The sequence below is a fragment of the Solanum stenotomum genome, chromosome 4, assembly GCF_019186545.1.
Source record: "Solanum stenotomum isolate F172 chromosome 4, ASM1918654v1, whole genome shotgun sequence".
NCBI classification, from domain to species: domain Eukaryota; kingdom Viridiplantae; phylum Streptophyta; class Magnoliopsida; order Solanales; family Solanaceae; genus Solanum; species Solanum stenotomum.
Genome location: NC_064285.1, coordinates 25,893,483 through 25,920,850, shown reverse-complemented (window position 1 = coordinate 25,920,850; position 27,368 = coordinate 25,893,483). Strand labels below are relative to the sequence as shown.

Genomic DNA, 27,368 nt, shown 5'->3' with positions numbered 1-27,368 from the left:
GTTTTGGCAAAATAACATGGATTTCGGTTACCCCAAATCGAGCAATAGTAGTATAATAATGTTTAAAGTTGGACTTTAATAAGATGTAAGTTAACTGGGGTAAGCGCGGGTAATTTACCTAGTATATTGTAAAATAATAAATAAAATAATTAAAGGGGTAGTTTCAGAAATACATACCTTTTGTTTCACTTATTTCTATTATCCTCTATTACTTTTAAAAATCTCAAAAATCCCTTATTTCTTTAATGTATCCGAGCTGCATATTAATGTATCCGAACCAGTATTTAATGTATCCGAGCTAGTTTTTAATGTATCCGAGCTACATATTAATGTATCCGAGCCAGTATTTAATGTATCCGAGCTAGTTTTTAATTTATCCGAGACAATATTTAATGTATCCGAGCTTCAATTATTGTATCCGGTTTTTTTGATTTTAAGGGATTAATGTAATTAGAAACTTATTAGGGATAAATTGTAATTTCATATTAAAACTATGAGATTTATGTAATTTACACTATATATATATATAGATATATATATATAATAAAGTAATTAGTTTACAACAAATATAGCTCTGTTTTATTTACATTTTAAAAATAGCCAAAAATCAGAGGAAATATACAGTGACTATACAATATAGCTTGTCAAAAGTCATAAAAAATATATACTGACTATACAATATAGCATACATATACATGAGTTATACACTCACTATACATTATGAAACACTCAAAAAGCTGATATAGAGATATACATGAAATACACTGAATATAGTGATTATTCAATCTCAATCAACTCAAAATCACCTCTAAAAAGTCCCAAAAATTTAGATATGAAATCCTCTTGATGTTTTGAGTCTTTTGATATATAATTCGTTCGAAACAATTCACGTGATACATTGAATTTTTAAAAAGAAGAAGAAGAAAATCTGACAGAAAAAACTGGAAAAAGAAATTGGCAGTAGAAGATGACGACGACAACTAAGGTGGAGAAAAAATTGGCCATGTTTTTGGTAATTAAACTAACTGAATGGTCATTGGATGTAATTACCCCATAGTTAGAACTTAGTAAAATTGGTCTAGTTGGGTTTTGACCCCTATAATTCATTTTTGACCAAACTCGTTTTGATCCAAACAAATATGGATTGAGTTGCGTTTTGACTCGTTTGTTATATTGACCCATTATGACCTCCCCAAATTTAACTTCACCCACCCAATTACCACCCGTAGCTTGGGAGGACAACGTACTCTCTCATAGCTTTGTAGGCTAACAACTTTCTATCATGAAAGTAAAACAAATAAACTGTTCACTATAAAATTTTGACAGTATAAATAGTCGTTCAGATCATATTATTTACCAAAAAAATAGTCAATCGCAGTCTCTCTTCTTCTTCATCCTCCTTCGTTTTCATCGTCTTCTTCTCTTTCTTCTTTCTTCTTTAAAATTTGACGTACCATTGATTTGAGCAAATTATATATCAAAAGACTCAAACGAATTTCTTTTCTAAAATTTGAAACTGTTTAGAGGAGATTTTGAGTTGATTATAATTGAATAGTCAATATATCCTTCAAGTATGGTTAAGCATATATTTCATGTACAATTAAGCTATATTAAACTTTTTGAGTGTACCATAATATATAGACCGTAGACCATATTATAAATACAAACAATGTACAAAATGTGAAGTATCAAGCAAAGGTCTTTACAAGTTAAAACTGACAAAGGACGCCCAACCAGTGATTTGCTGCCATTTTTTTTCCCTATATATAGTTCACAAATATAATGTCACAGTGCAAAAAAAAAAAGAACAAAGCTGTAAAATTGGAAAAGAAAACAAAGAAACCTATCTTTCCTTTACACCTCTTTTTCATCCCTCACCCCATCTAATCCAGCAGACGGTTAATACACTCAATCATCAGCAACTACCTTCTAGCAAGGTAACAGGGCAAAGCTGTTTATTTAATTTTTTTTTTAAAAGGTACTTTCCGAGCCAAGAAAAGCCATTTTATACTTGCTGGGGACGAGGAGCTTCCACCTACCTGGGCGGTGTTGACACATGAATCATTGTCTGATCTGTTGCTACTGGAGCAGGTCTTGGTGCTATTGTAACATGCAAGCCCCTTCGTTGCCCTGCCTGCAGTAAGAAAGCAACTTCAGCTGCTGCCTCCTGCTTTAAATGAAAACTAAGAAATATTAGAGAACAATAGATTCATAGTAGGAAAAAGAAAATTAGTAAAATCTTGGATTGCTTGTGCTATATATTTCTTAAAACACTCACAAGTACACCATTCTGATTTTTCTTTATTTGACAGAATAGAAACAGCGGCAGAGCTAAGTGGAGGGATGACAATCCAAACGGATCGCCTTCATTGAAGATTTTAGTACGCAAATACAGCAAAAACAGGTTTCTTGGTTATATATAAATAAATAAATAAATAGATGAATCCTCTCGATATAAGAAAAAATCTAGTGAAGTGGCAAAAAGGGTCCGAAAATTGTTTTAGATCACAATTTCAAATCTTCTAATATGACAATTTAGTAGTTTTTTGAATCCAACTCTTCCATTGGAAGGAAGAGTGACAAAGTATATACATAGCGAATGGATATTCTAGAATAGGCATGGATACTGATGTTAGGTTTGGACATGAAGATGCATAATCTTGAAAATAGAGGCAACACGGCCCCATCAAACTACAATTTTATATTTGCGGGAGCATTTCTAAAATATAAAAAGTTGTACATGTCCACTGTACTATCAAATACGTATACATAATATAAACAAGAAAATCAAAAAATGCTAGCAAAACATAAACACAATCCATAATTTCATATATAAAAGTTTCATGATGAATAGGACCAGATAGAATAGAATACTACAGAGGATTCCCACTTAATTTGGGATTATTAATTCAGTGGCAGATTATAGATGTTCACTAAGGGGCTTCGAAAAATAAAAATGTAGTGTTTGGGGTTTGAACTTGGAACATGAAGGTGAATTTTGAACTCCCTGGAACCACAAAGTGAACCTCTAGTCTTGTGTTTGGGGATTCAAGCTCTATATATCTACTTAAAAACTAAAAACATTAACTTATACATACAATATAATATTTTGCCAAGGGGATTCGGCAGAACACCCTTGAGCCCCCCCTAGATCCACCCTGGACTATTATATGTTCAATATTAAAAAAAAGGGCAACATACTGTACACCAGGACTATATAAAAAAAAAAAAAAGACAAAATAGGCTTGTGCTAATAAAAGTCAATCACTTTGTCGCTTTATTGATGAGAACTGAGAAGCAAGGGGTCATCGATTCATGGGCGAAGCCATGCACTTCAAATAAATCTATTCTTCACACAAAGTGATTCCAACAAGAAAACGTCAATTCTTTATAGCTTTTTAAAATAAAGTAACAAACTTTGTTAATGTGCGGGGCAAAGTAAGCATATGTATCCAAGAAGTATACAAAAAAGTAAAAAACCTACTAAAGGATATGGTTTCTACGTACAACACTCATCTTCTCTACAGAAAACATTACGAGTACAACAAAAGAAAGTAAGGGACAAAATACTACTACTCCTTAATTGTTCAAAATTCCTCGCTACACCCTTAAACACTCTCCTATATATCTCTTTGCGAACAGCCCAAATACGAGTTAGTGGTGCCACATTCCGCGCCTTATTTCTTCTTCTTTAGTTCTTCCAACGGAATAAAACATCTTTTGTTGTACCAGTAATCACCCAAATTACGCCCAAACCAAATAAGATTTTTAACCTTACCTCAGGAGTGAGAGGATGATCGTCGTCTTCACCCGAACTCTTACCCATCTAGGACCAACTGCCATAAGTGACCTTCCTATTCCTCAAATTCTCAACCAGGTCACAGACAGATTTCTCGGTTATCAAACAAAAAAATTGTCTCAATAGCTTCTAACCTCTAACCGAGTGAAGAAACACACATTCCTTGAAACTTCAGGGATCTATATCGAATTGTGTGGGAATGCAACCTCCTCCCAGGAATAAAGATTGTCGTAAAAGGATTTAACATAGAACACTCCAGCGTTCCCTGCCTTCCCCTCTCATGTGGTTTACTTTCTTTGTGAAGCAAAACAATCCCTCTACAAGTCGCCCCACCACTATATTTTCAATCCGTTAAATTTCAATGTCTATAGATGCCCCCTACTTCAAGGCTTAAAGGAATGTAGGCTTGCCGAAACTCAACGACAAAACTTGAAGTACCTATATAAATAGAGCTTCCACCTTTGCGATTTTGTGGCTCCACATTGTGAGAAATATTGGAGAAGAATATTATTGAATTATTGTTGTTAACATTATTAGACCCTATTTATAGACCCTAGAATACAATCCTTTACCAAGTAGGTGTTAGGGTTTTGCCCTGATTTTTTTTCCTTATTTGAAGTTTATTTTTTTACTTAAAGAAAAGTCAAAGTATTACCATAAATACTTGAACTTTTTCTGAAAGAAAAATATAATTTTCTTCCATATTTGGTTTATTCTTTCCTTAGAGGAAAAGTTTGGAGATCTATAAATTGAAGACCCCTCTTCTCATATCGAAGACAATAGAATCCACAATGTAGTCATTTAGACAGTCTTGTTTAAGGGGAGATTTTCTCCTAAACATATTTATGCTTTTTTTAATATTAGTTTTCAATATGTAGGTCGTTTGATCAAACCATATTAATAATATATCTTTAGTATGTTTGTATTTGTCGTCTAATTTATCAATCATATCATGATTTGTAAATTATAAGCTTCCGCATGACGCCATATTCACCTTCATAACCCAACAGTAGGATACTATTTAGTATTCCTATTTCTATTGCTATTCCTATTCCTATTCTAATAGGATTGTATAAACCTATTTCTATTCTAATAAGATTATATAAACCTATTCCTATTCTAATAGGATTGTATAAACTTATTCCTATTCTAACACTCCCCCTCAAGCTAGTGCATACAATTCATGTACCTAGCTTGTTACAAATGTAATTAATACGAGGACCGATGAGGGGCTTGGTAAGATATCTGCAAGTTGATCACTCGACTTCACAAAATTGACAATCAATCTCAATGTGCTTGGTCTTCTCATGAAATACTGAATTTGATGCATAATGCCGATAAAACACAGAGTGATAAAATTACAATGTTGAACGGAAACCAAGCTTGCAAAGACTGTTTCAGACCATAGAGTGACTTACGTAATCAACATACAAGGCTACTAAACTCCCCTTGAGCAACAAAATTAGATGGTTGCTCCATATAGTCTTCTTCACAATGCAATGATCGCCGGAAGTGCTCAAAATATAGTATTATGTGTCTGGATCATGTTGGAATCAATAGACGAGTCAATATTAAATAAGAAAGTCACCGAAAAATTGGTCGGAACATGCTCATATGCCGGAGTATTAGATTTGATGGCTAAAAGTGGTCACAATGTAAGAAATAAAATTATATGGGTAGGGTTAGAATGATGTCACGACCCAACTAGAAAATAGAAATTATACAGTATAGTTCGAATTGATGGAACGACCCCATTGAAAAAGAGAAATAATATGGGTAGGGTCGGAATGATGGCACAACCCTACTGAAAAAGAAAAATTGTACGGGTAGGGTTGGTATGATGGCACAACCCTACGCAAATCAGATTTGAGGAGACACCGGAAAGGCGAATGGAACTATGCAAATCAAATCTAAGGAATCACTGAAAAGACACATGATGCTATGCAATTCAGATATGAGAAAATAGTTCGGAAAAATCCACAGTACTACACAAATTAAATATGAAAAGTAGTTCGAAGAGATGCATGGTGCTACGCAAATCAGATATGCAAAAAAGGTAGTTCCCGAAATGATGGCAAGGTGGTACAAATTAAATATGAAAAGTAGTCACCAGAAAGATGGCACGGTGCTACGCAAACCAAGTATGAAAAAGTAGTCACCGAAAAGATCGCACGGTGCTACACAAATTAGATATAAGAAAGTAGTCACCAGAATGATGGCACCGTGCTACACAAATTAGATATGAGAAAATAGTCACCAGAAAGATACACGGTGACCAACTTTTGCTTACATAATCATTGGCCAGACGGGCAGCATATATGGGTGCCACCCGCCGACAGCGGAAGCTCTTTGATTTTCTACCGAGATCGTAGAGGCTCTGATACCATGTGAGAAATATTGGAGAAGAATATTATTGAATTGTTGTTGTTAACATTATTACATTGAGACCCTATTTATAGACCCTAGAATACAATCCTTTACCAAGTAGGATACTATTTAGTATTCCTATTTCTATTGTTATTCCTATTCCTATTCTAATAGGATTGCATAAACCTATTCCTATTCTTAATAAGATTGTATAAACCTATTCCTATTTTAATAGGATTGTATAAACCTATTCCTATTCTAATAAGATTGTATAAATCTATTCCTGTTCTAATAGGATTGTATAAACCTATTCCTATTCTAACACACATTTCGTAGATCTGATTTGTGAGAGAAGATATGAAGGGTAGATTTGGTCCCACTGGGTGTGCCAATTTGTTTACAACAAATTTTGAAGTGATGAAAATTTACTATAATCACAAATTATAATATCATCAAACAGTCATTTCATTGATGAATATTAGTGAGTATAACTCTATAAATCCTTTTATTCTTCTCTCCTAAATATTCTTCAGAATTTAAGGGTCCTTAGTAGCATATTTCTCGAATCTGCGATGATTTTGGACCTTCTTACAATGTATTTGATCATAGAAGCACCGAGAAACGGCTTTGAGAAAGGCAATATTTGATGTTTTGATCTCTTTATGAATATCCCAAGAGTTCATGGGATTTCAAGATTCCTTTTCAAGGGAATATGTACCCCTTTATATAGGTATGAGTTGGGTTTAAGGTAAAGTATTCTCCAAGAAACTCTAACACACCTTGGAGTTTGAAGATGGATTGAACTCGTCTTGTAGAACCCAACTTCAAATCCAATAAATTTCAATGTCTAGACTATTTATTAAGCACTCTTAGATCTTTGACTCATAATCCACCCAACACTAGGGAGTCGTTACAATCTCCCACAACACCAAGTGAAACTTCCTTGCCTCGTCTATCAAACCCCATAAGAAGTTCCTTTTTGAAGTTTTTCTAGTTTGTCCGTGACACTAGCCCGAGCATAAAATGAAGACATGAAATAAGTGGGGATGCTCTTGATGAGCATTTCCTTTCCTTCTTTTGACTACATTTTTCCTCTCCTCGTTCAATCATCTGATAATCAGATTTCACTCTACTCGGTCTTCATAAGAAGCACCAAGTGGCAGCCCGAGACAGGTAGTGGGAAAGACTCAAATCTTACGATTCAGAACCTAAGCTAATGAAGAATGTTCTCTACCTCTCCCCCAGGAATAATTTCTTTACCTCTTCGCTTTGAGCATTTGGAGTAATATCAACATTAGTGCATATTTCGGTTGAAATTTCATTATCATATTACTAAATTTATAAATGCATTGAAATTTTCCCCCATAAATTGTGCATTTCACTATAAAGTAGCACACACCTAACATTTCATTTGTCACTTCAAGCCATTGTTACCTTTATTTGTGTTTTTCGCTTTTAATAACAATACAAGAACCCAATAGCATGGCCAATGAACCCAGTGCAAATCTTGGAGGTCAAGGTTCGAATTCTAGCACACACAGATGGGTTGAGTTGTCTAGTATGTGTCCGGGGGAGGTGGTAGGTAACGGTGGAATAGAGGAGGTGGGCCAAGCTAGCATGGACACCATCTCTATAAAAAGAAAAAGGTTCAATCTAAGATCATGTTTTGGAGGTATGGTGCTTTTGATAAAGTATTTTAGGATGAAACAAAAAATCTTTTTAAATATATGTTTCGCAGTATTTTAGTTTGTATGACTTGGAGGAAATGATCAAATATTCAGAGTAGTTCTTAATGTGTAGGGGTTAGATTATTTAGGTCCTTGATATATATATATCACTTGACTAGGGCTGTGCAAAATTCGGGTCAAACCAATATCCCGAACCAAAAATCGAGTTATTGGGCTAATGGGTCGGGATTCGGGTGTCGGTTTATCATATCCGGATATTGGATAATCGGTTCGAATGTCAGTTTGGCTAAGCTGAATTTCGGGCCACCCGATAATTCGATATGAAACCATTAACATTTCAGGCCTTCTTAGAAATTTAAATTTTAGGCCCAATTTAAAATTAGGGCTCATAGCCTGAAACCTCACTTCTTAGTTCTTACGCCTCACTTTTCAGTCCTCAATCGTTATATTCTCACTTCTTAGAAGAACTCAAATGTTGCTTCTCAATCCTCACATCACTCCCCAGACCACATCATTGACTGCTCAAGCCCGCTAGCACCTGGTGGTTGGTAAGTCTCAAATACTCACTTTCATTAGCCGACTATTTGTAGTTGTTGTTTAGCCTTTATTTCTGTTCTGCCTTTGTTTTTAGTTATTGTTCAAACTTCAGGCTTTTTTTAATTCCTTCAACAATCAGCAGTTCATCCACCTTTAATATGAACCAGTTCAATCAATGATTATTTTATATCTTTTCGCAGTCTTAAGTCTTTGGTGAAATATCATGGCTGAAAATATCTTAATTGATAAGGCTGTTGGTGAAAGTGGAGCTTCAAATTCACAAGTAATAAATGAAACTCAAACTGTTGAGTCCGAAAGAAAGGAAAAAAAGATCTTGTGCTTGGGATCATTTTACTCGTAAAATTGATGGAACTAGTAAGGGTGCTTGCTACTATTGTAAGAAAGAGTATTGTGCTGACTCAAAGGGATATGGTACGATAGAGATGCTTACTCATTTGTCCAAATGCCAAAAGATGCCTTGCAATATTGATATTAAACAAGAAAAATTAGCATTTCAACCAGTTATAGGGGGTAACAAGGGTGATGTAGCTGTTGTTTCGTGGAATTTGATCAAGAAGAGTGTAGGAAGGCTTTGTGTCATATGGTAATTCTTGATGAACTTCCTTTCATATTTGTTGAAAAAGAAGGTTTTAAACAATATATGAAAATAGCACAACCTTGTTTCCGCATTCCTTCTCGTACCACTGTGACTCGTGATTGCTTTGATCTTTTTGATGAAGAGAAACATAAAATGATAACTCTTTTTAAGGAAACACAACAAAGAGTGTGTTTAACCACAGATACTTGGACTTCCATTCAAAGAATCAATTATATGGTTATTACAGCTCAATGGATTGATAAAAAATGGACTTTCCATAAAAGAATAACAAACTTTTGTCCAATTTCTAGTCATAGAGGTGAAGATCTAGCAAAGTCTATTGGTATTGCACGAGTGGGATTACATCAAATTTTTACTGTTACGGTTGATAATGCTAGCCCAAATAATGTGACAGTTACTGAGTTGTCTAAGCAATTGACCAAGTGGGGGACCAACATTATGGGTGGTAGTCACCTTCACGTAAGGTGTATGGCTCGTATTGTGAACCTTATTGTTCAAGATGATATAAAAGAAATAAATGTGTTCATTGAACGAGTTAAGAAAGCAGTGAGTTACATTAGACAATCCCCGGCTAGGTGGAAAAAGTTTCAAGAATGTTGTGAAGATGAAAATCTTGTTAAGAAATATGTGCTTGGATATTCCTACAAGGTGGAGTTCCACCTAAATCATGTTGAGCAGGGCTATTAAATATGAATGTGCAATTTTAGATTATGCCGATCGGGATATTGTCTTGGTACATCATCTTAAGTATATTGATAATGAGGATGGAATTCCTACAGGTATACTTTTGAGCAGTGATTTGGAGAGTGTAAAGAGAATTGAAAAATTCCTTGAAATGTTTTTTAAGCTTACTTTGAAGATATCTGGATCACGATATGTGACATCAAATCTTCATTTTCTTGAAATTTGTCAAGTTGGTGTTTACTTGACAATTGATATTAATTGAAGATAAAGTTTTGGTTGATATGGCAGTAACGATGAAGGAAAAATTTGATAAATACTGGGGTGATACAGACAAAATGAATAAGATGCTTTTCATACCATGAGTTTTGGATCCTCGCCACAAATTTAGCACTCTTAGTTTTACACTTAAAAAATTGTTTGGGGGCAAAGGGGAAAATATAGAGAGTGGTGTACGAACATACATGAAATCTTTGTTTAATGAGTACGAAAATCCTATTTCAAATGATAAAAGTGGTCAAGTCTTTGAGGAATCTGGTTCGGGGTCTATAGGTAGGGTCTATACCTATAGGAGATTTTGGGAATTTCTTTGAGGAATTACATAAACATACATCGGGAAGTGGATGTGCAAATTCTAAGACAGAATTGGATAAATATCTTGAAGAAGATATTGAAATTGGAAAAGCACACTTTGATGTGTTGCTTTGGTGGAAAGTCAACTCACCTAGATTCCCATTCCTTTCTGAGATGGCTCGAGATGTATTAGCTATTCCTATTTCAAGTGTGGCATCTGAATGTGCTTTTAGTACTGGAGGACGCATTCTTGATTCATTTAGGAGTTCATTGACTCCTAAATTGGTACAAGCTCTAGTGTGCCTTCAAGATTGGCTTCGAAGTGAACCACAACCTATAATATTGAGGAAGATTTAGATTTCTTGAGCAACTTGAACAAAGTATGGAAAGAAACTTCCACCAATGTAAAATTGTGAATAGTTTATTAAATATTTTTGTTGCTTAGGAGTTGAGCCTTGATTAGTTATTGTTTTTCTCTTTAGATTTGGCCAAACTTGTTAAAAAATCTTCAATTGAGGACACATGTACAGTTGAAGGCTTCCTTTACTAAATCTACTAAAAGAAGAGGAAGGTAGATGTCTTTGACTTAATGTGTATCTGAATGATAGGAAAAAAAAACAATAAACCAATTAATTTGCTTGTAGGAACATCCAAGCACAAAGATTTTTTAACAAGATTTTCATCTTCACAACATTCTTGAAACTTTTTCCACCTAGTCGGGGATTGTCTAATGTATTTCACTGCTTGCCTAACTCGTTCAATAGACACATTTATTTCTTTTATATCATCTTGAACAATAAGGTTCACAATACGAGCCATACACCTCACGTGAAGGTGACTACCACCCATAATGTCGGTCCCCCACTTAGTCAATTGCTTAGACAACTTAGTAACTGTCACATTATTTGAGTTAGCATTATCAATTGTAACAGTCTAAATCTGATGTAATCCCCACTCGTGCAAACACTTACCAATAGACTTTGCTAGATCTTCACCTCTATGACTAGAAATTAGACAAAAGTTTATTATTCTTTTATGGAAAGTCCATTTTTATCAATCCAATGAGTAGTAATAACCATATAATTGATTCTTTGAATGGAAGTTCAAGTATCCGTGGTCAAACACACTCTTTGTTGTGTTTCCTTAAAAAGAGTTATCATTTTATGTTTCTCTTCATCAAAAAGATCAAAGCAATCACGAGTCACAGTGGTACGAGAAGGAATGCGGAAACATGGTTGTGCTACTTTCATATATTGTTTAAAACCTTCTTTTTCAACAAATATGAAAGGAAGTTCATCAAGAATTACCATATGACACAAAGCCTTCCTACACTCTTCTTGATCAAATTCCACGGAACAACAGCTACATCACCCTTGTTACCCCCTATAACTGGTTGAAATGCTAATTTTGCTTGTTTAATATCAATATTACAAGACATCTTTTGGCATTTGGACAGATGAGTAAGCATCCATGTCATACCATGTCCCTTTGAGTCAGCACAATACTCTTTCTAACAATAGTTGCAAACGCCCTTACTAGTTCCATCAGAATCAATTTTATGAGTAAAATGATCCCAAGCACGAGACCTTTTTTCCTTTCTTTCTTTACATTGGACTCAACAATTTGAGTTTCATATATTACATTTGAATTTGAAGCTCCACTTTCACCAACAACCTTATCAATTAAGATATTTTCAGTCATGATACTTCACCAAAGACTTAAGACTGCGAAAAGACATAAAATAATCATTGATTGAACTGGTTCATATTAAAGGTGGATGAACTGTTGATTGTTGAAGGAACTAAAAAAGGCCTGAAGTTTGAACAATAACTAAAAACAAAGGCAAAACATAAATAAAGGCTAAACAAGAACTACAAATAGTCGGCTAATGAAACTATGAAAGTGAGTATTTGAGACTTACCAACCACCAGGTGCTACCGTGATAGCAGGCCTGAATAGACGACGATGTGGTCTGAGGAGTGATGTGAGGACTGAGGATTGAGAAGCTACTTTTGAGTTCTTCTAAGAAGTGAGAATTATAACGATTGAGGACTGAGAATGAAAAGGGAGGCGTAAGAACTAAGAAGTGAGGTTTTAGGCTCTGAGCCCTAATTTTAAACTGGACTTAAGATTTAATATTTCTAAAAAGGCCTCAAATATTAACGGTTTCATATTGGGTTATCGAGTGGCCCGAAATTCACCTTAGCCAAACCGACACCCGAACTGATTATCCAATATCATGATATGATAAACCAACACCCGAACCATTAACCCAATATCCCGACCCATTAGCCCAATAACCCAATTTTTGGTTCGGGTTATTGGTTTGACCTGAATTTTGCACAGCCCTATACATTAGGGACTGCTTTTGTCAAGTAATATATATTAAGGACTAAAATAATAAACCTACATACATTAAGGACCATCTTGATCATTTTCCCATATGCTTTGCAGTATTTTTAATTTGTGGAGGTTTTGACAAAAGTCCAAATTGAACACAGACCATTTACCCAACGTTTGATGCTTCCTCAACTTCCCTCCACTTCCTTCCCGTCTAAATCTCCACTTCAGCCACCGGCGGTTCCAACCTTGGTGGTTTGAGAAGAGAATGAGTTTCCTAAATGGGATGAACATTCTGTAGAGTAATCAGAAGACCAGGGATTTCACAACTACTTGGGGTGAGCTTGAGGGGGAGTTCAATTCAGCTAAGCATAGCAATTGAAAGTATCTTTGGGAGATGGTAGCTGCTAAGATGGAGAGAGAATCAGGAGAAATGTTCAATGATATATCTTGTCCATGCAAGGGTAAAGAAACATCTGACACAGATGATGGCGGATAATTGTGACTTTTTTTTATCATCTATATGCACTACTTACAGAAAGTATAACGTACATCTGCTACAACTCGACACCAAGGATGGTTCCCATCCCAACAGGAAAGGATGAGGCCTTAGACAACAAGTAGGGATAAATCTTCAAAGGAAGTCTCAGAAGACGAAGAAGGTTATGCCTATGGGAGAGATAAAGTAGCGAAAAGAAATATTGCTTCCACAAAGGAAGACCGAAAAAAGAGAAGTGGCCAAGAACAAAGATCGCAGACAAACTTTTGTGATCATCCAGCTTAGGAAGTATTAACAACACTCGTAATACTATTGATAATAATCAAAGTATGCTTAAAGAATTCTTTCAGTAGCAGCTGAGGGTTAAGATTGCACTGGAAGGAGAGAATGGATAAGCATACTCATAAAAGGAACTATTTGTGCAGGTATGGCAGTCACCAATGGAGAAGCTTGAAGGAGAAAGGATGATGATTGAGCAGGCTTGGAGGGAGGAGTAAAGGATAATGACAGAAGAGATCCAGGAAGAAGGGATGCCATGACGCTCTTCAACAAACTAGAGGGTGAAAATCATCCTTGAGACGGTCCATTGTATTTCATGTAAGTTGAATACAAGACACAGTAAGGTTCTCTTATTACAAATAACAATAACAATAACAATAACAACAATAATAATAATAATAATAATAATAATAAGCAGGCACAACAAGGTATTGCATTTATAGGAGAGAAATTACGTAGAGTACAAAACTTTGAAAAATTAAGAGAGAAAAAAAGAGGTCTGGGTCCATTTGCAGCTCCATTATTTTTCTTTTTTTCTTTTTGCTCGGAGAAATCCAAATCATGTCCCAAACCGAACTAATTACAGTTCGGTGTTCCCTTTTAGCAAACTGATCGCATTTCACTTTTACCAAACTGATTGAATCTACACCCCAAATGATCTGAGACAAATTATAGATTTTTTTGTGAAAATGAGATGTGGATATCACTCAGAGCCTCAAACTTTTTTTTTTTTTATGACAAGGGAAACTCGCAGCCACTACCCTTTGGGTGCGATCCCAGAGCCTCAATTTGGGCAGCTTCAAAGTAGCTATGATGATTCCTCCCATGCACAAAGCTAGTGACTTTCCCCATGAATATAACAATTCTTCAATTGTGTTTTGCATCACCATTTGAAAAGCTTAAATGCTTAACATTGACTAGGGATAAATGTAACAACCCAATCATTTTAGGTTTTAGCGCCCCACGTGATTTTTGGGACCTGAGGGGCTTGGGGGTGCCTTGGTGCATTTGGGAAGTGTAATGATGCAGACTTTTTGTTATGCAGTTGTCATACAAGATTGCGGTAAAAGGATGGAAGTTGGTACTTCCCTTCGCAATTAAGAAGGGGACCATCTGGGTTTCCTCTGCGCAATCACGAAGGTGAACGCGATTCCGTAGCTTCACCACTTGGTTAACTACTGCAATTGAAGGGATTTCAATCATTATTTCACCATGCTCTTCTCCTTATGATTCATTGAAGCTTGAGTGTGATTTTTGACTTGATTTTCTTGTTTGATTTATCTTTTTATTTAAGGTTTTTCATTCTTTTGTTTCTTTTTGTTCATTCACACCACGCTCAACATCTTTACTCATTTTTCTTTCTTTTCTCTACACACGACTCTTTTCACACACTTTCTTTCTTGTTTTCCTTCATAATAGCCACCCTCAACTTAGATGATTAGCATGAGTTGAGCTGCACAATGTCCTAGGAAGGACCAGGGCCAAAATCAAGGTATAAATTTGCGGTAGCCACCTTAACTTAGGATTTTAGCTTGAGTTGAGGTACACAATGTCCAAGAAGGGACCAGGGAAAAAACAGAGTTAAAAAATATTTTTAGGGAAGATGAATTGGGTGTATTTGGATCAAAGGGAGAAATTTATTCTTTTGGTTGGCTGTTTTTAGGCTTAAGTCCCAATTTCCAGTTTAAATCATCTTAGCAAGACCAACGGGGCAAGTTCTAGATTGGCACGTACTCTATGAATATACAAACAATCTCACACACACACATGACACCTTGTTTCACTATCAAATCATCAATGTATCTGGTTCATGTTATAGCTTAAGCCATATTTTATAATCGATTTCTATCATGTCTTACAAAGATCCTACACATTCAACTTATCAAGCACACAAGTACAACACATATAAAAAATTTGAGAGGTATCACTTTTCATGCTCTTTTGTCATCATGCTTTCATTCTAGTCTACTTCTACACTTATACTATCCTAGACATGCCGATTCAATAGAAATTAAACAGTTCCTTGAGGAAAAATAACAAGGGCAAGAAAACCCCAAGGAAGGATTGTGAGTTGGGTTATTCAGACTTCACCCTAACACTCACAATCCATTCACCCCACTCCCACAAAAAATATAGTGCAATGCCACCAATGCACAAAACAAATAAAACATAGGATGAGACGAACCTGTGGCGCATAAGCGCCGAAGACCAATCAAGAAGCGGGTGGATCCAGTAGCCTCGAACCCGCTAGGTCAACATGAGTGACGCCCTCAACTATAACGAGGGGAACACCATAAGTAGTGCCTATCGAAGCTGATGCACCAGCAGCCAACTCCCTCTCTCTAAGTTGTTACATCTCCTCATCAAGTAGCGACTATCTATTCACCGCCTTAAAAACTGCTGCTTCTCCTCCTTCTTAGCTCTCTGCTCCTCCTCCGTATCCATAGTACAATCCAAAGCCCGTGTGCGCTTTCCAGCCGCATGAGAAGGGTTAATAGTAGGCTCATCCTCACCAAATAGTGCATTAAGCACTACATCTCCAGCATCCTCCTTTCGGGCAGGCTCCGAGACATCAGCATCACCAGCGGCCAAAGCATCAATATCGGCCCGAAGTTAGGCCAACTCGCCTGGAACGCAGCTAGATCCACAATAGGCCAGGTTGAGGCCTTTCCAATATCCAGCGCTCAAAAGCATCAATCCTTCAGTGCACTGCCTATATCTTCACCCCAACACCCTTCTCAGTTCGGGCCTCTGATTCCTCTACGGACTTCCTCATCCATGGCCTAATATGTTGCAAGAGTCACCATTTGAGTCTCCAATTTCTAGACTCTGGCTAGTAGCAGCATGGCAAACCCTGTAGAGTAGGAGCACGTGGTGTGCTCACAGCCAGGTCGGATAAAGTGGAAGGTGGAGTAGTCATATCATGCTCCTCGGTAAGGGAAGGAATCGTGCCCTCATCTGTCTTGTTAGGAGCAAGTGTCTCGCCCATAGGCGGTAAATCAAACGGGATACCCCTCCGTGGAACTATAGGGGTTGCATCATCCCGTATCAAACCAACATCGACCGTCTTGGTACCTCTATCAACCTATCACAACCCCAAACAGGACCAATAGCCTCTCTACATAGGCGAAAGATTAGACAAGGGAATGGTAAAGTGGTCTTCTCTCGGAAAACCCTCTCATGAATCTCAGCTATCAGAATCTGGGAGAAATCTATCTCGTGCCCCACCATCAACGAAGCTAGCATCACAGCTTGGTCTCAAGTCACAATATTAACAACCAATGTGGGGGACAATCTGGCACGGATGATAGACCATCAGAACTTGGTTGCAAAGTTGAGAGTAGCCTTTTTTATAGGCTGGGTCATGTCACGGACCCACTCAGCATTTACCCCCTCCTCAGCAATGTGCCTAGCCATCCAGCATAGCAAGGTCTCTCTCTGATCAGTATCTCGCACGACAACTCTATTCTGCACCACCCCCATTTGGTAGTCATACTCAGTAGTGTTAATTGGCTGAGCATGTGAAGGGTCGTAATTAAAACGACATATAGTGGCCTCAGATAGATCGACGGGGATGCCCCGCCCCAAAGTAGTCAAAAGTGGGGGCTGGGCCAGTGCCTTACCCCATGGTTGTCAAGCATTCTCTCTCATTGAGGACAGTTGTGGGTGGACATTGAGGACAGTGAGAGTAGAGTTTGATTTGAGACAGTGATGTGGACTTTTGAGAGTCCGGTGGATAAACGGATTTGTGAGAACTATTGCGAGTCAGATGTTGACGTCGTGATATAAGGGCCGTTGAGTCCATGGAATCATTGATATGATCAAATTGTGTGTGGGAGGATTTGGATCCATTGCTCTTGAGTCACCGTGACTTGGTACCTCCCATGTGGTGTGCATGCTGGTTCTGGTTTGCTAAGATCGTGGTTGTCCCATGTAGGCAGATGCATGCTAGTTAATGAAAGTGTTTTTGTGATTTGAGGTACCTGGTGGGGTGTCGTACTGAATAATGTTTGGGCCTTCAACGTATTTCATGATTGATAACTGCTATGTGATTATTATTTTTGAGTTTTTAAGGCATATCTTTTGTGCTTCATTTGTGAAATTGAACCTGTTGAGTTATTATACTGTTTGGAGTATATTTCTAGCTGCTTTCTTATTTTATTGCACAGGATCATGGTAAAACGACTGTTTTTGTTCAATGCTTGTCTATTCACTACTCTCTTGGGGACAGTCAATGATACTTACTGAGTACTCCCCGCACTCACCCTTTTCTTTTCTCGCATACAGTGCAGATTTGAATTCTTGTACCACTGTTCCCCGGGCGTGATTCTTGTGGTGAGTTATCAAATAGTTCATGGTAGCTTAGGGTATCATTTTTGTTTTATTCACTTTCGTACAGATTTTGTACTTATTTTAGACAATGTTATATTATTTTTACTCTTAGATGCTCATGACTACTATCACCTATTTTTGGAACATGTTTGGATTGCTTTCGCGTTGTTTTTATCCATCAGACTTAGATATTATATGATTTCATGGGTTGGACTATGTTTCTAATCATTGGGAATATGTTGAGTTGATTACCGAATCATTGGTTTGCCTAACTTAGGAGTGTTGGATGCCAACACAGCTAGGTGTGAATCTTGGCCGTGACAATAAAGATGTATGGCGGAATTAGATTGAATTCTTTTGAAGTAGGGAAGTTCAAAACTAAAACTGAACTCTTTTCAAAAAACACAACTTATTAGTAAAAGAAAGAATAGAAGTTTTCCATTTCATACAAAACCCATAAGACAACAAAAGATAGTTATCTGTTATGAATCTTTAGGGAAGGATCGATTCACAGGGAGATATATAAATCAGCTCGTTAAAGGGAGGTTGAAACCTCAGAATTCATTAAAAGAGAATTCCGATCTCTTCAGCTTTTCAAAGGGAGATTGAAACCTTAGAGTTCAATGGAAGATAGAACTCTAATCTCCTGCTTTTTGTTGAATTATGACTTACCGATTTATTCATCAAAAGCCCCTTTAAATAGGAGTCTTATTACATCAATAGGAAGTCTAATTCTTATGAAAGTAGGAGACCTAAATCCTATTCCAAACTAATAACTATAACTTAACCTAATCCTTATGAAACTCTAAAACTAAACCCTACTCTAGAATAATAAATAAAGCAACTAAAAATATAATTAAATACTTAAATTAATGACTTCCAATGCATCCCTAACATTACTCCCCTCACGTTGAAAGAGCTTGTCCTCAAGCTCAAGTTTCGGGGCAATCATCCAGAAAATCTGGATCAATATCAACTCATCCAATTCCAGCCCTAGCTTGAAGTTAACATTGATAAATTTCGACTCTATCAGTTTGCTGAAGCGTGACTAATTCATCCATTAGGTTGCTACCTTCATGAGGTCCAAATCGCTCAAAATTGCTCACAATGATGTGCCCAAATTAATGGGTTGTTGATGTTGCTTAAAGTAGGAAAATTCATCTTTGCATAGCTTGGCACTATCAAAGGTGAATAACCACTTGTTGTATGTTGAATAGGTGGTGTATTGCCTTTAGTAGCAGGAATTGTTGATCTACCAGTTGTCTGGGCGCTATATGACTCAGGTCTATGGGTTGCTGGTTTTGTGGAGCCAACTCCCAATCTAGATAATTGTTCTTGAATGACTTGGACAATTTTTTCGCTGAGGCGTTGTTCCATTGCTGCAATTTTAGAGTCTATTAGGATTCCCGTAATGGCACGTTCTTCTCGAAATCTGGAACTGATCTCATCGCCCATTGTGTTAGGCTCTGATACCAAATTGTTATGAATCTTTAGGAAGGATCGATTTACAGGGCGATATATAAATCAGCTCGTTAAAGGGAGGCTAAAACCTTAGAATTCATTAAAAGAGAACTCTGATCTCTTCAGCTCTTCAAAAGGAGACTGAAACCTTAGAGTTCAATGGAAGGGAGAACTCTAATCTCCTGCTTTTTGTTGAATTATGACTTACCGATTTATTCATCAAAAGCCCCTTTAAATAGGAGTCTTATTACATCAATAGGAAGTCTAATTCTTATGAAAGTAGGAGACCTAAATCCTATTCCAAATTAATAACTATAACTTAACCTAATCCTTATGAAACTCTAAAACTAAACCCTATTCTAGAATAATAAATAAAGCAACTTAAAATATAATTAAATACTTAAATTAATGACTTCCAACGCATCCCTAACATTATCACTATAGCTAGTTTACCATGGAGCATTAATAAGCGATAACTACTCCAACTTTAGACTAGTTTTTAAATTACAAATGCATGGGCCCAGCGCTTCGCAAGGCATTAATGTATAAATATTACTCAAACACACACATCATTTTGCACAAGCCTTTTGCATTATGCATAAACATATATCACTAGAATTGCAAGAATGAAGATACACATGTTAATAGCCTTCTGAGAATTTATGAAAACCAGAAAATCCTCTAACCTGTCTTTGTCTTCGACGCTGCAATATACTGATACCCCAAGCCATGATGAAGCAAGGTAAAAGAAAACCAGCAGCACGGAGCAAAAAAAGCTGTGTCAAGGATCAACAAGATCATTAATGTCACACACTATTTACTTCTATGGATGTGTCATATAGTCACCACAGAAAAGAGAGTTTCATTTTATCATCCACTTACAGAGAAAAAAGCAGAAACATCCTCGTCATCACCTTCGCCATTTTCAAAAGCATGCCTCAGTAAGAGGAGGGCCATTAACTGCAGGATAAAACACATCATTCAATAAGGTTACCAAGATCATGACACAATCTTCAAATAGGGTAAAGGTAGCTTTAGAACGAAGGAACAACCTAAAACAAAAGACTTAAGCATGTTTTTATTACCCCATCCACAATTTTCTGACACATTAAAAGATATTTACCTAGTTTTCCTAATTTTGACATCCCTAAATGAGCAGGACTAGTTCCCTACACACACTAAAGACCTTTAAACACATTTAGGCAGAAAGTGAATGTCATCTCTGAATATTTTTAAAACCAGAGGGAAAAAAGGGTAGTAAGTAGGAAAAAAGACTGAGCACAGAAGGAGAAAAGAGGAAAAAGCATGAATTACAGCACAGGATCTTCACCCTCCGCCTTCCTCTTGCACATTTCCACTTTAAAGAAAATGAACATGAATATACACACAGCCACTGGTGGACACATTTTTTAATCTTCTTTATTAGTTAAGGGCAAATAAGTCAGTTTAAGTTTCTTCATTTTTTTTTGGATACTCCAGTGAAGAAAATCTTCCTTGTCTTCTTCTCTAAAATCAGGGACAGAATACAAGAACGCAATTTCCATGAAATCTGATCACCGTGTTCCTCCAACTACACTCAGATCTCGTCTTACATACCATTATGTCACTTCTTAGCAGGAAATTTCAAATTTTCAAAAAATTAAGAAGGTATTCTCCTTCCCAAAGGAAAAATTCCTGATCTTCTTGATATCAGCCATATGAATGGTTTCTAATGCATACTCCCACATTCCCACTACCCTATATTAGCAAGTAACAACAGAACAAGTTTTGATTACATCAGATAGTTACAGTAGCTCACAAATAAAGCAGCGGAACGACAAAATGCAGCTCCACTAGCACTTGCATCAACATATTCGTCATGGTTAGCCTCTTGAAGATGGCGTTCTGTGATAGCCATCGAAAGAAGTCAAGGGTCATTTAAATCGAGCTGAGTGCCAGCCACTGTCCAGCCACCACTGAAAGAAAATTTCACATGGATGAGGCCATTAGTGACATAGAACACAAGATTTTCAGCTAATCGCATCAAAAGGGTATGCTAACATGTTTGGAATGCTCTAGGTCTAGGACCACAAGAGTACTGCAAGGCTGCAAGTGGAGAAGCATCAATAACCAATAACACCATAGAAGAAAGAAGGAAAAATATACCCACTATGGTCCACTAAATCAGTGGAAGAAGCAAAGGCTTAAAGGTAGTGTTAACAACAAAAACTGGTACAAAAAAAAAGGGATTCTCCAGATTAACCAAACTATGCACTAATAGTGTATTTTGAAGAAAACTGAAAGATAAAAAAGCTCAACATGTCATAAAACCCTTACAACAACAACAACATACCCAGTGAAATCCTACAAGTGAGGTATGGGGAAGGTAGAATGTACACAGACCTTACCATTACCTCGTGGAGGTAGAGAGGTTGTTTCCGAAAGATCTTCAGCTCAAGTGCAACAAATTCAGGTACAAATAAGGAGGCAGTGAAGAGAATATGGTGAGTAACAAGGTAACAGTGCAAAGCCTACCCAAAAGGAGCGGAAAACAACAATAAAATAATGTGATAATCGAAACACAGTAAACAACATACTAGAATAGATTATTGAAAACAATAATGAACTTCTTAAAAAGCTGCTCTCCTTGGTTAACAAAAATAAAACTAGTTCATGTTAGTGAAGATCTTTCTTTCCCTATAAAAAGGTCTGAATATGCCTGAGTCCCACTTTCATTTTCAATACAATGAAAAATCAATACAATAATAAAAATGAAGGGAAATTCGTTTACATAGTAAATATTGCCGATCAGCTTCATAAACTGATGAAAATTCAAAAATGAATAACATGGATGGACTTTAGTTAGTGAAGAGTTTCTGTTCACCACTGTAATATGATTAAAAATGTTATACAATCAACCAGAAGCTTAGAATATCATATTATCGAATAAAGGGAAAGGTCTAAATACAAAAATCTGAAAACTTATATTCCCAAGGTTTTATACACACCTACATCTGTATCTCAGAGTACAACAACTACTATGCCTCATTTCCAAACAAAATTTGGGTAGGCAATATGAATCATCACTACCTTGTTTATCAATTTAATCTCAGGCCAACATTATACAAAATAAAATAAAAAGGTACTAGAAGTTCTCTGTATTTTCTAGTGGCATGTACGTCTCTAAAGAGCTTAAAAAAACTCCTAAATACCTATGTAAATACCAAAAATCTCACACAAAGAAACACTCTGTAAGGATTAAAAAGGAATGATTGGAACAATGATTCAAAATTTTGACATACCAAGTCAGGAAATAACTATGACCTGATAGTACCTGATGTCAATGACAGTTTCTTCAGAGGGAGGAGGCGGTGGTGGAGCAGTATATCCAGGTTGGTAGGGCTGCAGGTTAGAGAGAATTATCTAAGTGAACATGTCACTTGGCACAAATTACTAAGTGTGACAGTACAAGAAAGTCTTTTAGGGAGTGGCCCCTGACATCCATATTTGTAATTGAAGTACCCAAATTTCTGAATGGTTAAAAAATGGAAAAGCAAGGCACAATTCATGTGCTGCATAGGCTGGGAGGCCTCCCAAACCGGCAATGAAAGTGCATTGGATAAGGGACACACAGGCACATATCAAATAATTTTGAAGCCTATTATTCTATCTAACAATCCTTCAACTCACTCAGTCACCTATGTCCAAAATTCTTTTGGGATGGGAGAAATCCTCTTACTCGAAATTTAAAATGCCATCAGGTGATTAATAAGGATACGACATATTACCTGATGACAGATCTCACAAATTATATCTCCCTTCTCATTGCACCATCTCTGAACACATTTCCTATGAGCATACTGGATATGTGGAAAATTGCAGACAGTATACAAGAGAAAGAAAAGAAACAGTCAGCCGTTCGGTGAAAGCCCATTAGTACACAAATGGCAGATAAAACATGTTCATCTATAATTCTTAGAACTTTGAAATAAGGCTAATTCAAGGGAAGTAAAACCAATTAATCAATAAATACACCTTGACCCCACATCATACGAGGTCAACTATGTGAGAATCCTCCATATTATTAATTATAAATTAATGAATTAGTATACAAAATCATTTTGCAACTTGACAAAGCAAAGCATTCTTCGGCTTTAGTAGGTCATTTGAGTAAATAAGCCTTCTATCTTATGCTTAGCACACAAACACCCAACTATATCTATACAGGACCGTTAATCTCCCATGGGACTTCAAAACAGTTGACAAACAGGAACATGAACATGGCAACCTGCACAAAAGCAATGGCGTTGAATGTGTTTTGGTGTAGAAATGTTAGTAAGAGGGTGTTTGGATGGACTTATTTTAGGTAGATTTTGGCTTTTAAGCTCTTTTTTATTATTGGAGGTGTTTGGGAAACACAAAAAATACTTATAAGCAATTTTTTTATGCTAAGAAAGTACAAAAAGAAGCTAAAACCCAAAAGTTGGATACAACCAACTTATGGCTTTCTGCTTTTAGCTTATAAGCTACTTAAAAAAAGCCAATCCAAACACCCCCTAAATATGTTCTTTGCACTGCGAGACCTATACAGAAGCCGCTTGCTAACTCCTAAACAAGTGGTCACTTTATTTCAGAATAACTAACAGGTCTTAGAGTGAGGTAACAAAGTATCAATTGCAACAATTACCAAACCTAACTAATATTTGCTTGATGTTTTTGAATCAAACCAAAGAACAAGAATGAATGCAAACAAAAGAAATTAAAAAGAAAAAGAAAAGCAACTAGCTCAAGGATAACAATGTTCTTCAATAACCAAGTAAAAGAACCTAGGTGGACAACAACAAAAAGGAGCTTAGTGTCCATAGCAGGAATACAAAAGTAGAGTGGGGATATTTATGCCTATTACCAAAAGGGAGCAACATAAAGTGGTCGAGGAAGTATATACTATAGCAATCGTGCTTAAAGTATAAATGAAATGAGTGGAACAAAGTGTCGCTTCGGGGGTACAAAGTATGTAAGCAGATTACCCTTACCAACAAATAAATACAACTAGAGATACTGATGAAAAACAAGGGACCTACTTCCCATCCTAGGGGTTAGCAGGTAAGAAAGAGAAGACTTAGCTGGGTGGAAAGTACATATTATAAGCTTCTGTTAATGTCAATACCTGACAACCTCAAGTTCTTTAAAAAAATATTATTGAGATACTAGAAAAATTAACTAGACAAAAGTAGGATCAACATGATTGACATTTACATGCACAAGCACCACTGATATCAATATTCAGTGGCTAATTCAACAATAAGAACAAAAAGTACTCAACTTTACAATGATACCTTCAAGCTACCACTACAACTACAAGGAATCTCCAAATTTTCCATGCTATCTTCTTCCTGGCAAATTCGGCATTCCACAGTTTGAACTAATGGTTCTTCTTCAAATCCAGCTTCTGGTTCTTCTTCTTCCTCACCAGAGATTGACGGAACAACTCTGTGAGAGTAAGAACTTCCCCCTGAGGATCCTGCATCCTCAGCACCTTGCATCAAATGTGAAGATTCAGGTGTGATGAGACCATCAGCACATAGAACCGAGTGTCCTCCCATTAGAAGTTCACTGATGTATCCTAAAATCACCAAAAACCATCTCACACACATAACAAAAGGAAAAATAGAATGAAAAACGCACCAGTCACAACATATTACGACAAACGTCAAATTCAAGGCTAGTAGGCCTATTGAAAAGCTAATATATTTGGGAGAATTTACGGTTGGGTAATCTATTTTACCTTTGTATGGTATTGCATGCTGCTGCCGTCCCCTTTGTCTGGAAACATTTAGACATGTGACGATTTCATTAAAGACCTCTTGGGCACTTTTTCTTTTTATTAATGACACTATAATGCCACAATTGTAGGCAAAAATGTTCTAGTTTGATTTCCCAAAACAGAAATGTCATATCTAAACAACAACAAAAGAATAAATGATAATCAAGAATTGCAGGTTTTAGTGTTTTACAAATAGGGCCACCTAACTCTTGAAAATTAATTTTTAGGATAGGTAACATAACCAACTAATGTCCAAGAGTTCACACTGAGTCATTATGATGAACAGAACATATAGGTTACAGGTTAAAGCATTAGCGGCAAGTTGTAAACTTTATACCACAAAGACTGATTTCCTAACTTCTCCATATTTGTCTTTCTATATATTTTAGTCAATGTTAACAACAGAAAAAGAAAGAAAACATTTTCTACCATCAATCTCCCTAGTCCGATGAAACAGAAGCAATAATTTAGAAATCCCAACAAATTGATCACCCAAAAAGATAATCTTGAACGAAGAACAAAAACAAAAAATGAGAGAACAAAATGATGTCGATCGGTGAGGTACCTGAATATGGTGTTGTTAATGGGTTTTGCTTTCTGAAGCCTAGTCGAGAAGCGATTCAATTTGTACAACCGTTCCGCAAACAAGACTGAAGAGAAGTTGTAAGCACTATTTTGCCAGATATATTGGATTACAAAGAACTATTATGAACAAGATTCCCTTCGATTAAGTTAATTGAGGTCTATAGATAACCGACCCCAAAATGCTTCTCTCTACCCAAAGTATATAACTAGTATATAGTAACTACTAACTAGAGTAGTGAGATGGTGACGTGAGATTAATTAAAAACTTTGGCCTGTATATATTTTATATAATAAAAGGGAAAATGACGTTTTTAGTCCTTGTGTTATTGCCTAATTCCACTTTTAATTCTTGTGATATTTGACTGTGCACATTTAACCTTGAATTAACTAGACTGAGCGATTTTGATCTAATTACTAAGAAATGTTAACTTTGTTACAAATCACTTATTAACGGAAAGGGCAATTCTGGTACTATTAAGTATTACCAAATCCGGCTCCCCTCCATTTCGTCAAGTGCACGTCTAGATTAGAGACATGTGTCATATTTAAAGTTTAAATGTCAATATTATATTATATTATATTAACAAATATCATAACCATAATTAAGTCAACTAATTTTTGAAAACTACTCTCCAAATTTGGTAAGGATTATAATATATTCTATAAAAAATTTGATATTTACTAATATCATTAATTTCTATATTATATTTTTGTATTTAAATATTAAATTGTAAATTTTTAGTTTTAAACCATTTTTTTAAATGATAAAAGATTGTTATTGTGCGTTCTTTTGATTACTTCTTTATTACTTCTGATCAATTTCAATATTCTCCTTTTTTTGAATTATTTTTCAGCTTATTTATTTCTACTAAACAATTTGCAGAACGGAAAATGATTTTTTTTGTCTATTGTTTTTCAAAAAAGAAAATATAATCAAATAATTGGAGTGGATTAGTAAGATAAATAAAATAGATATCTTCTTATTTCTTATAAAAATAGTTTAAAATAAAATTAGATTTCAACAAAATTTCATGAAAAAAAAACATTTAAATTAGTTGGGTGACTTTTTAAGTGAAATATCAATAGTTGAGTGACTTTTGAGTTATAATCATTAATTTCATATTATATTTGTGTATTTAAATATTAAATTGCAAATTAAATATATAAGATGAAATTAAAGATATTAATAAATATCAAATTTTGTATGGAATATATTGTACTTCTTACCAAATTTGGATAGTAGTTTTCTAAAATTAGTTGACTTAATTATGGTTATGATATAATCTTGATCTTTAAACTTTAAATATGACACATGTGTCCAATCTAGATGTGCACTTGACGAAATGGAGGGGAGCCGTATCCAGTATTAGCTATCATACTTTATTTATTGTATAATAAAATAATTCTTTTATCATTTAAATTTACTCTAGATTCATGTGCTAGCATACTGTCAGAATTACCATGGCATATATTGCATTTACTTTTATTTTCTCCTTCATTTTTAATTCTTTATCTCTTTCTCTCTCTTAGAATCACATGCAAATACATCAGTGTTTCATCTCTCCTATCTTATCTCTTTCTCTCTCTTAAAAATCAAATGTAGAGCTCCCTAAAAATTGATTTAATACTAAAGGAAAATATACGATAGAACTCATATTGAAGTGATTTTTGTTTCAATTGAATCAATTTTTAATATTTCTTCTCAGTTCTTCTTCAACTCGAGATATGAGCTAAGTCTTTTCGATTTCGCCTTACCGATTCGGCCAAGCGATTTTGGTTCTTCAACTCTACATTTTCACTGATAT

At 35.8% G+C, this 27,368-nt stretch overlaps 1 pseudogene; it reads right to left on the bottom strand.

The window, feature by feature from the left end:
- Positions 1-1,867: 1,867 nt before the first annotated feature.
- Positions 1,868-25,733, bottom strand: LOC125861388 (uncharacterized; annotated as a pseudogene).
- Between the last annotated feature and the right edge of the window lie 1,635 nt (positions 25,734-27,368).